General features: G+C 35.7%; 1 long non-coding RNA gene across 1 annotated transcript; it reads left to right on the top strand.

Moving 5' to 3' along the window:
• Positions 1–9,759: 9,759 nt before the first annotated feature.
• On the top strand, positions 9,760–10,404 carry LOC307148937. Its single transcript, XR_013819501.1, has 3 exons — positions 9,760–9,824; positions 9,900–9,997; positions 10,085–10,404. It is a non-coding gene; the product is annotated as an uncharacterized lncRNA (long non-coding RNA).
• The last annotated feature ends 1,019 nt before the right edge of the window (positions 10,405–11,423 follow it).

Here is an 11,423-nt window from a genome sequence, read left to right as displayed (position 1 = left end):
TATTTAAGTAGCGATAGTTCATTCTAAGTTTACTCAAGTGGAAGAATGTGACTAATAAATTTAGGCCTACTAACATTATGCATTATATTTTGAAAAAGAAGTAGATTATCTTATCAAAACCTTAAATTTTCTCTTGACTCAATGATAAATACATGTCTGACCGTGTCGGACATAAATAGGTTACATGTCCGACATCGTATATATCTATGACTTGCACGACGGTGTAATTTACTTCCGGGTAAAGATAGGATCAGTCAAATGAAATACAATAAACGTAACGTACAAATAAATATTACAAATTAAAAAACGATCGGAAATGTCGTCCAATATTCTAATACTATTATTTGATGTCAACAATACATTTGGAAAACAAAATACAGCCATTTCAGCTTTTTTTCTTTTAAACAAAAAACAAAGCTGCACCCTTTTTTGAATTTCATCTTTCATTCCGAAAAAGTACACTGACCCGGTGGTCTCTTTATTTCATTTCCAGTTTGGAATTAACGAGAAATGAAAAGACAGGTCTTTTATTCCTCTTTTTTTTTTAAACATGAAAAAAGATTTTAATTCGATTTCTCAGTTTTCGTTTGTGGTTTACAAATCGGTTATTATGGGTTCGACATTTCATTCGCACATGTGGGCGGCGCTGAAACGCCCCTTTAATCTGATTGGTCAAACCGCTCCGCCTTCAGTATGGCCTTCTAATTTTGTCAGGCAGAATAAGAGTCAGTACAAGTGCAGCACTTTAATAAAATAATGTCTGAAACCACCAGTCACTGTTAACTACGCATACTATTTGAAGCAGAAATATGTTGCTGGTCACATAATTCGTGCTGCTGTGACTTGCAAGCGACCCCTTTAATGTGAGCTAAATGCTGACAGATTATTTTAGCATTGTATGATGTAGGCCTATGTCCCATTGATAAATACAGTGCCAAATACAGATGGTGGACAACCAGAATGAGACTTTTACCGCCGCCGTTCCCGCGGCGGCAAAATTGGGATGTGTATTTGCTGCCTTTTACCGCTGAGTGGCGCTGTAATCACAGACTTTGAAAAGTGTCAGTTTATTATCTTTATGACGTAATCTGCCGCGGCAGTAATCCCAGTAGGGGTTCAGCGAAAAATCGGCAGCTGGCAGCAGGAAGTAGCTGCCACTGGCAGCTGACGTCAGCTGCTGCTAATAACCGGAAGTCGGAGGTGGATGCCGCTTTTAGCAAGGCAAATAAATTATTATATCAATGTATATATATAATTTTAGTACTTATTTAAATAAATTACTTAAATTTGTAATTATTTTGTAATTGGTTTAAAAAGGTTTATCAAATATAAATTAAGTAACGAAGATCATAGACATAGTACAAAAAAAACCAAACATTAAGCTACACTTGAAATTATGAATTTGTACGTGTATAAATATAATTTGTGTACATGTTTGTCAAAATAATGAAATATATACATAAATGAATGCCTATATAATAATATTGTATATTTATTAAAGGGCACCTATTATGCAAAATTCACTTTTACATGGTGTTTGAACATAAATGTGTGTTGGCAGTGTGTGAGCAAAACCACCCTAGAATGATAAAAATCCACCCAGTAGTTTTTTTACTATCTCAATAAATCATAAGCACTGTCTCAGAACACCCTGTTCTAGATTTCCCTCATTGTGACGTAGAAATGAGCTAAGCCCCACCGACGTGGTTTGATTGACATCTGGTTTTGGCATAGACCCCGCCCTCGGTGATCTGCATCCTCCATTGTTTCAACGACAGCCGGTAATGTCTCCTAAGAAGTGTGTTGTGGGATGTAAGAATGGACATACTAGTCTTCACTGACATCAGAGCCACTGAAAACACAGCGGATGGATTTTATTTATGAAGAAAAGGCGCCACTTAAACTTCCTAAATACGAGATTCATTTTCTGACTGACTGTTTAGTGAACGAGGGTCAAAGTTAATCCTAGAGTGTGGTTCGTTGCCTACAGTTCGCGATCCAACGTCACCTCCAGAAGAAGTAAGTGTATTTTATGATTTTTGAGCAAATAGTCATTTCAATCGATGTCAGCCAGTTCAACAACAAATGCGTCTAAAGCTATTTATTGTCGTCGTCATAGGATGTCTCAACCGGTCTCAACAAACAACGTCAGACAGTTTTATGTCACGTAGGCATTTTTTTTTCAGCATTTACAAATGTAAATAAATTAAGGTCTGCTCTATCTCCATAGACAGTAGGCTCCCAGTAGGCTCCCTCCCCATAAGAAATAAATAAAAAAATTCGTTTGTACTTAGCAAACGTTATCACAGTAGTGTGTGTGTGTGTGTGTGTGTGTGTAGTTTCAAAAAATTGCGCGAACGTTATCACAGTTCGCGTGTGTGTGTGTGTGTGTGTAGTTTCAAAAAATTGCGCGAACGTTATCACAGTTCGCGCGCGTGTGTGTGTGTGTGTGTGTGTGTTGCACATCCATAATGGCAAAAGGGACGCGATTAAAACTTTGTAAGTACATAAATGTATCAAATAACCATTCCGAGACGTTTAGTCCATTCTCATTCGTGTTTATTCTGTGCTGGAGTCTCGTCATCATCTATGTAGGTCCAGCAGCAGGGCGGGGATATGCAGCTCATTTACATTTAAAGTGGTACACGACAAAACAGCTCTTTTTAAAACAGGCCCCAAAAATGACATTTTCAAATGGTTATAATAAATTAACTGTGGGGTATTTTGTGCTGAAACTTCACAAATGCATTCTGGGGACACCCAAGACCAATATTACATCTTCTAAAAAGGGGCATAATAGGTGCCCTTTAAACGTACATAAACATTCATTAAACAAATAATGAAAGTCATGTCTAAAAGAAGAAAAAAAAAATTCTCAATGACCTTTATTTAAAAATCATATTTTGCTATCATTTAAGTTCAGTTTTACATTTGTAGTATTTCAATACATTCTTGTCTTTGTTTTATAAAACAGCTGTAACTTTGAAAACAGGCTTGATATTTGTTGTTCTGAAATCGGAATGAACAACAATTCTGAACTAGATGTTAAAGTTCATAAAAAACTAAGTTGGCTTGAAAAAGAAAGTTTGAAAACGTTTTACAATGTTCTAGCATGGTTTAACATGATTTGCAATGTTTCTAGTGTTAGGGAATAACAGCTTAAAGACCCAGGACCAGATATGATGAAAGAAGACCAGGAGTCGTGAGGTTCAATTAAATAAGTAAACATTTACTGAAGAATAGTTTCATCGGTAGAGCCAGGCGTCAAAGTCTCACGGGGTCGCAAGCCAGAGACTCTACTGTACACAAAATCTCACACCAGTTATACCATTTCCAAGGGCATGATTGACATCAGTAAATACAGGTTGGCTACTTCTCATTGGCAAAAGAACAAAGTTAAAACAATTCTACACTTATGGATAGATAGGAGGGTAAGTCGACATTGTCATCCGAGTCCAAGATGGTCCGGTGAGGACCTCGGAGGTCGTAGAAAGGCGTCTTGGGGTCAGCTGCTGCATATCACAAGACCTGCACAGAACATTCAACACACACACACACACACACACACACAATGGAATCGCAGTTCCTCCAAAAGTAGTACAGATAATGTTCACTTTAAAGAAATACACATAAAAGTACAATTCTGTGAATCAGATAGAGTTCTCAAACCGGTTCCACGGAGGGCCTAGTGTATGCAGGTTTTTGGTCTTTCCCTTCAATTAGTGCCCAATTAAGACCTAGACTACCAGGTGAGGGGAGATCTTAACCAATTAGTGACCTACTCAATCAGTTTGGTTCAAGGTAAAAGAGAAAACCTGCATACACTAGGCCCTCCGTGGAACCGGTTTGAGACCACTAGTAAGAAAGACAGATGTTAGAAAAAGATAGATAAGTTAGAAAGAAATACAGACAGACGTTAGAAAAAGAAAGAAAGAAAATAAAGAAAGACAGAAGTTAGAAAAAGAAAGAAAGAAAGAAACTTTAGAGTAATGTTGCTGTCAGAGCATAAACAATACCTGCAATATGAATAAGTTACGACGCTAAAAGTTCAAAGCAAAGGGAGACTTTTTTTTTTTTTTTTTTACAGAAATCACTTTAAGGACTACAACAAACAACTGGTGGGGACTACACAAGCTTCCTCCTGGGCTAGTGACATCACTAACCTTAACACACACACAAGCCAGAGGAGAACTGGCCCCCGACTGAGCCCGGGTTCTCCCAAGGTTTTTTTTTCTCCATTAGGTCACCTGATGGAGTTTTTCGGTTCCTTGCCACTGTTGCCTTTGGCTTGCTCAGTTGGGGATATTTGGGGATATTTAATTTAATTAATCAATCAACGACACTATTGATCAGCATTACCAAACGTGGACGTTCCACTAGAAACAAACATTGATGTATTGTTTTAATTTATTACTGTGAAGCTGCTTTGATACAACCTATGTTGTGAAAAGCGCTATATAAATAAACTTGACTTGACTTGACTCGACACACCTGAAAAACAAAATTCATTGGGATCAGCCTGATGTCTTTTGATAATTATTATGGATGTTGGGTTATCCGTAAAATAAATGTTATGGGGGAACAAAACCACCGTAATAACTTACCATTAGCATGAATACACTGCAGTCCACAGATCCCAACTGAGCTGGAACATCCTGGAAAAAAAAAAAATCTAAATGGAAAAACTAACATTTTATTTATACACTAAAGATAGCAAAGAAATCAAAATTGTTGTAACATGAAATCAATACCTTACTTTTAACAAGCTTCCAAGATCCCGGATCCATCTTTATTGCAATTGAGCTTAAAAAGAAGGGGGAAAAAGTTAGTTATTTTATACACACGAGAGAAAGAGAGAGATGAACTCCGTGTTGAACCACTTAGCCATGTTGCAGCAGTAGACAGTAGCATACCTGAACTAGGGAGCAGGTGTAATTTACTTTTTAAATGCCATTGTCTATGCCTATCTAAAGCCAGAGAACAAAGTGTTGAACTGAACCACTGGACTGATATGTAAAACTTTGAAGCCCGGTTTCACAGATAGGGTTTAGATTATGCCAGGATTAGGCCTTATATAAATATGCTCTCTCTATGGCTCTGGTATACGGTAACCCTGAGGACCCAATTAGTATGCCAGTAGTATGCCTGATCTAAATCTGTTCTCGCGATAACTTGTAGCTAACGTGAGCTGTTTAAGTGTTATTATGTGGTAGCTTTATGTAGAATGCTAAATCCCGCTGCTATATGCAAGGTAAAATTAAATTATATAAATTATAATTATTAAATTATATATTGTATATGTAAATTGTGTATATTCTATAGCTAATATTTACAATCTCAAGTTGCGTCAATAGCAGGAGAAAGACCGCAAAATTTAAAAATACTACTGTTATTGTGTCACGAAATGTATTTTTAAGAGTTTTTCAGTCGAGAAAGTAGTTGTTTTAATCTCAAATATGTTGTTTGTTTATACAGACAGCGCCTATTTCAAATTTTGATCTGACGTTTTCGGAGACGGGAGATCCAAGGGATCACCGGGCGCTCAGCGCTCACGTATCCCGCCTGAAAAAGCCTTATCTCGGCAAGTGCAGCAGACGTTACTCGCTGAGTCTAGTGGAGTGGTATAATTCGTCTTGTGTAGGCTATGTCTAACGGACGATCTTTGATCTCATTAATCTATCATTTTCGTTTTGGCTGGGGGCAAAGTTTAGTTTTATAACTTTATATAACGTTGAATTGTTTAGGCTATTTATCTTTAACGTTGTGCCTGCTGACTTATGTTTGACTGAATCGTTTAATTACTTTATTTCTTGACTTGTATGGCTACTTATACTTTCATAATTGCTATTATTGATCAATAAAACTGAAATTTAACAAAAAGAGACAGGGTTGTGTCATTTTATTTTATATAGCCTATGTACGAATATTTTAATATATATATAATATGATATCACCAACACAGCATGTATTTTTTTTTTTATGTATGGGATCATGGGAAGTATTTCAGAGTATGTTGTCTTGAAAGAAATCAAGCATCACTGACAAAGGCTCAAAAGAGACCATGACTTTCTAAAAGATCTTTTAAATATAGATGGTTTGTGTTTTTGTTTTACTTATAGGACTGGAGAACATCTGGTAATGAGATGTCACTTTTTTCTGTTTGTTAAATGCTTAGTTAGGGTTGGGATCTCTGCAAAGGAATACCTTCTCACAACATAGCAACACTTTATAATTAACTTAATGAATTACTAGCGTAATGATAGCAGCTGACATAGTTGCACATCATCCTCTTCAGTGGACCCATCCTGGTACATCATCCTATATATTTCAACCAAGTGGCAAGCCGTTGTGTTTTGATTTTTTTTTTCCCCTCCAAACCAAGATGGCAAATGGTCAGTCAGAAATTGCAAGTTGCTCCGGAATATCCACCCATTCCTTCTATCCTAGGAGACTCTTGTAGGTAAAAAAAATATTGCAGCATCAAGCAATATCTAATGAGTCCTATCACAGTTGGGTCAATACGTAAACGTGCCATTTTGTGTCCCTTAGTGAAAAAAAAGCTCTGTAAATCTTAATAAACCATAAAACAAATAATAATAATAATAATATAAGAATAAATTATTTTCTGTTTCTTTTGTTTTTATAGGATTTTAATCACATTTTTTGTGCAAAGCATCTTGCAGAAATGTTGCAGATGGCATGTCCCTCGGTATGATTTTTCTACTTCTGCTTGCATCATCTGCCTTTCATGAAGTTGATGGTAGAAGACAAGTGTTCTCTTCTTTTCTTTGAGTTTATGTAATATCTGAAAGACAAAGACACGCTCATTGTGTCAGCCCTGTTACCAGAAAAGCATATGTTAAAAAGTTATTTGTACATATTTAAAAAGGGATCTCCATATCTCAGCTCTGGAAGGCTCTAGAGTCTCCAATCTTGCACTCCTGTCTGCGCCTCAGCACCCTCTATCCGAATCCAAAGTTTCAAGAAGATCCGAGAAACTTTATTTTTCGAACCAAAAAAACTATAAGGCTTTAACTAACCCCTGTCGTTTTTTTTGGGTCGAAAAATAAAGTTTATCTGATCTTCTTGAACCTCTGGATTCGGATAGAGGGTGCTGAGGCACAGACAGGAGTGCAAGATTGGAGGCTCTAGAGCCTTCCAGAGCTGAGATATGGAGATTCCACTAAGCATTTGTTACACTGCAAAATAGTGGTTTCGCGGACAGTGGACAGTGTGCTTAGTACAGTGGGGGTGGTTTAATTAACGAGAATTGATATCACACATGACGGGAGAGCAAAAACACATAAATGTCCCAGATCCAATCAGAGGATGCAAAATAATGGTTTCATGGACACTGCATTTTAATGAAAATCAAGCACTAAAATGACTTGAAAATGAGTGTGATGTGTTCAGTCGAGTGTGCTTAGTACAGTAGGGGTGGTTTAATTAACGAGAATGAAACTTTTAAACACCAAACTTTTCCGCCCGCTCCAGGGGGCCGTGGCGAGATGGAAAATGGCGCCCCCTAGTCGATCGGCCCTTTCTAAGTGGTGTCCATGAAACCACTGTGGCAAACGCATTCATTTAATGGGTAGGTGGGAGTTTTATACAAAAGTCCCAGGGGCCCCAAATTTGGCACGGTGACCCCTGGGCCTGCCCCGATCGACATACCAAAAGCGCAGGTCTACAGAGCAAAGGCAAAAATATTCCCTAACCCTAACCCTAAAACTAGCATTTTCAGCCTCTAACATTAATTGGTGAGTTGGAGTTTTATAGAAAGGTCCCAGGGGCCCCAAATTCGGCACGGTGACCCCAGGGCCCGCCCCGAGTGACATACCAAAAGCACAGGGCTCTAGAGCAAAGGTGAAAAATTTCAGCCGCTATTGGGGATGCGAAAGTAGACTGACTTTGGTGGCAGCGATATCTCTGGAACCTTTCTCATTTGCAAATGCCTTTGCATTTATTTAAAATGGAAACATGTATTTATTTATTTAAAACCTTTTCAAAAAGTAATTAATATGTCAGTAACAGGGTTGACCAAACACACACATTTACATTGGTTATATGAAAAAAATTAAATACATAAGATGGCATGGCACATTTTCCTGAGAGGTAAGGAGGTAAGGATCTACTTCATCCAAAAAGGTGCTTAAAGGGATGATTAATCAGATTTCTCTCCAAATCTAAAATCAAAACATGGAAAATGTAACTGGGTCATTATACGAAAACGTGCCATTTCCCACTTTTAATGTTTGATTTTCAAAGTACTGTTTTGAAAATCTTTAAAGGGATAGTTTTGGAAGTCTCGGTCCCCATTGACTTCCATAGTATATATTTTTTCTACTATGGAAGTCAATGGGGACCAAGATCTGTTGATTACAAACATCCTTCAAAATATCTTCCTTTGTGTTCAGCAGAACAAAGAAACTCATACAGGTTTGGAACAACTTGAGTAAATGATGACAGAATTTTCATTTTTGGGTGAACTATCCCTTTAAAGATTTTCAAAACAGTACTTTGACAATCAAACATTAAAAGTGGGAAATGGCACGTTTTCGTATAATGACCCAGTTACATTTTCCAAGTTTTGATTTTAGATTGGGAGAGAAATCTGATTAATCATATGTCCACTATAGTGGACCTCATGCATCAATGGCTACATTTCAGCTACAATTCATACTTATACTGTGAATATTTTTTTCGAAAACACTTAATCTGCAGTGAATTTTTTTTTTACTGTAATTAAATGTATTTGGTATTATTAGAATGTAATGTGATTATATAGTATGTGACTTGTAATGCATTACTTAACTCGTAACATCAAAAAGTAATCTGATTTCATAATGTACATTATTGTAATGCATTTCTTTACTCGTTACATCAAAAGTGATCTTATTATGTAATGCATGTTACTTGTAATATATTACTTATATACTTACTTAAGCCCTTAAAGTGATGAAAAAGAAGAATGCAATAAATAGTGTTTGCATTAAAGAAGAATATGATTTACAAAACAAAAACACAACCAAGCCCCTTTAACCTTTCAATCTTTTTTGTTTAATACTCTGGTTATCATTTTTATTGTTGTATTTGTATTTATTTTATGCACCTGTTCTGTATATTCTAATGCAAAGATGTAATGATATTGCCATGCCATTTGTACATTACAAAAAAAAAAAAAAAACTATTAGAGATAACGTTTTTTATCATCTACAATATTTTTGCACACATCGAAAGGGCAATATATATATGTTACACAGGTTTTTAAAAACAATTTAACGCGACTCATCAATCAAATATTGTCATTTTTAAAAGACACTTGAAAATGACCAATGAGAATGCCTCATCACTTTTTTTTTTTAAATGCGGGACTATATATACGATTGTCATGTTTCACAGGTCCCTTTCGTCAGTTAAAAATTTAACTTCACATTAATTTTTTTTTTTTTTTCCTCTCATCATCCAACATCTCAGTAAGTATATCCATCACCCGGTGTATTTTAATAATGTTTAATTGTAGTTATATTTTAATATTAACGCAATTATCGGCCTGTAATAATTTTTACCGTTATAGATACTTAAAACTAAGTTCATAATTCTTGCATGAGCATGATTTTCTTTCGGAAAAACTATTTGCAATGTTATAGGCCTAATACAATTTGGACGAAAGTCTTTGTTGCCGAATGAAGAATTAAAAATTAAAGGCCTCAGCTCGTGTAACGTTAACGTTATAGGCACTTGCATAAATGCATCAAAACGAGTTTGAGCGGGCTAGCTGCGTCTGCTGCGTCGCACCTTTGGGCTTGCATATCAAAGCAAAAACAGTGAGTGGTGTTCCACAGCACTAAAGACTGCAAGTGTACAGTTGCACGTGACGTGTTGTTTGTGTGTTTTTGCAGAGTTCCCTCAAGTCAGTCCATCCATGACACCCCAGGTTCAACGGGCTAACTACGTCTGCTGCGTTGCACCTTTGGGCTTGCATATCAAAGCAAAAACAGTGAGTGGTGTTCCACAGCACTAAAGACTGTGCAAGACTGTGCAAGTGTACAGTTGCACGTGACGTGTTGTTTGTGTGTTTTTGCAGAGTTCCCTCAAGTCAGTCCATGACACCTAGTCCAGCCTCCTCACCTACCAGGTCACGACCGCACCATCTAAAGGGGAAATTGACTGACTGCATAATCTAGGCCTTAGGATGGTTCCACAAAGAATTGACTGCACATACAACATGAATTTACTTAAAACTAAAGATCTGACTTTACATACAGCAAAAGACACTGCATCTATTTTTGTCTCATTAGCTCTCAAAAAACTTTAACCTTACAGTTCATTAAATATTTTAACACAGCTAACTCAACATTAATTGTTTTTAAATCTCCACAATGTATAGCCAGAGGACTATCACAAAAGTGTTTAGGAAAGTAAATACATACTAGAGTATGTTTGTTTAAAGCTGCTTTGTATTGTTGTGTATTTTAAAAAGCTCTATAAATGTCCTAAAACGATGTGCATTTTGCTTGTAGTTTTGTGTTAATAAAAATGTAATATATTACATCTCATAATTCAGTTGAATTCATTATGTATTGTATTGTGTAATTTAATAAATTTTTTATATAAGTTTTGGTTCTCTCATTTTATTACATTAAATGTTATTGTGTTGTATGATGTTCTGTATTAAGAATTAATTATGACATAAATCATATGCATTAGTACACAAATGACATGCTTGTAATAAAAAAGCATTTTATGCCCCATTGCTTAATAACAAATAACTTTGTCACAAAACATACTTTAAAAATGTTATTTCTTTCAAATAAAATATATGAATTAAGGGGTTTGATTAATTACATTAAAAATTGTGATTCCATAATTTTATTATACTGTTCTTTAGTCAAGGCTAGATTTTATATTTTATATTTATACCCACAAAACATAGCTAGCATTCTGTAATTTGTTTAAATGTCTAAACTGTTTATACGAAAAATAGTAATATACACAAATAAGCATTATTTTAAGAATATTTTAATAAATAAAACTGTAAAAAATAATTACATAATAATTACATAATTCTAATTGCATTACGAATGGCTGTGAATATGGTAAGGCAGTATAAGCTCAGGAAAAGCTCATAGCACGAATCACGATCATCGGATAACGTTAGCTGTATGCTATGCTATTATCTAAGCTAACTAAAAAACACTACCAACGAGAAATGTTTAATTTCACAATCTATAGCTTCGGTTAAATACTAGTATATGAAACGTATAATTTTAAATACATTAATGATTCGTTATAACGTAGTACAAACGTCTTCTATAATAAAGTGATTTTGTATGATTTGTAACCAGGCACTAAAGCGATTACCCATAAAACGTGATTTGAACCAATCGGATTGCTTGGGTCCTCAGGGTTACCGAATACTATAG

Source organism: Squalius cephalus, assembly GCF_949319135.1.
Source record: "Squalius cephalus genome assembly, chromosome: 21".
Classification (NCBI taxonomy): Eukaryota; Metazoa; Chordata; class Actinopteri; order Cypriniformes; family Leuciscidae; genus Squalius; species Squalius cephalus.
Note: the sequence above shows the minus strand (reverse complement) of the source record. Positions and strands in the feature narration are given on the sequence as shown.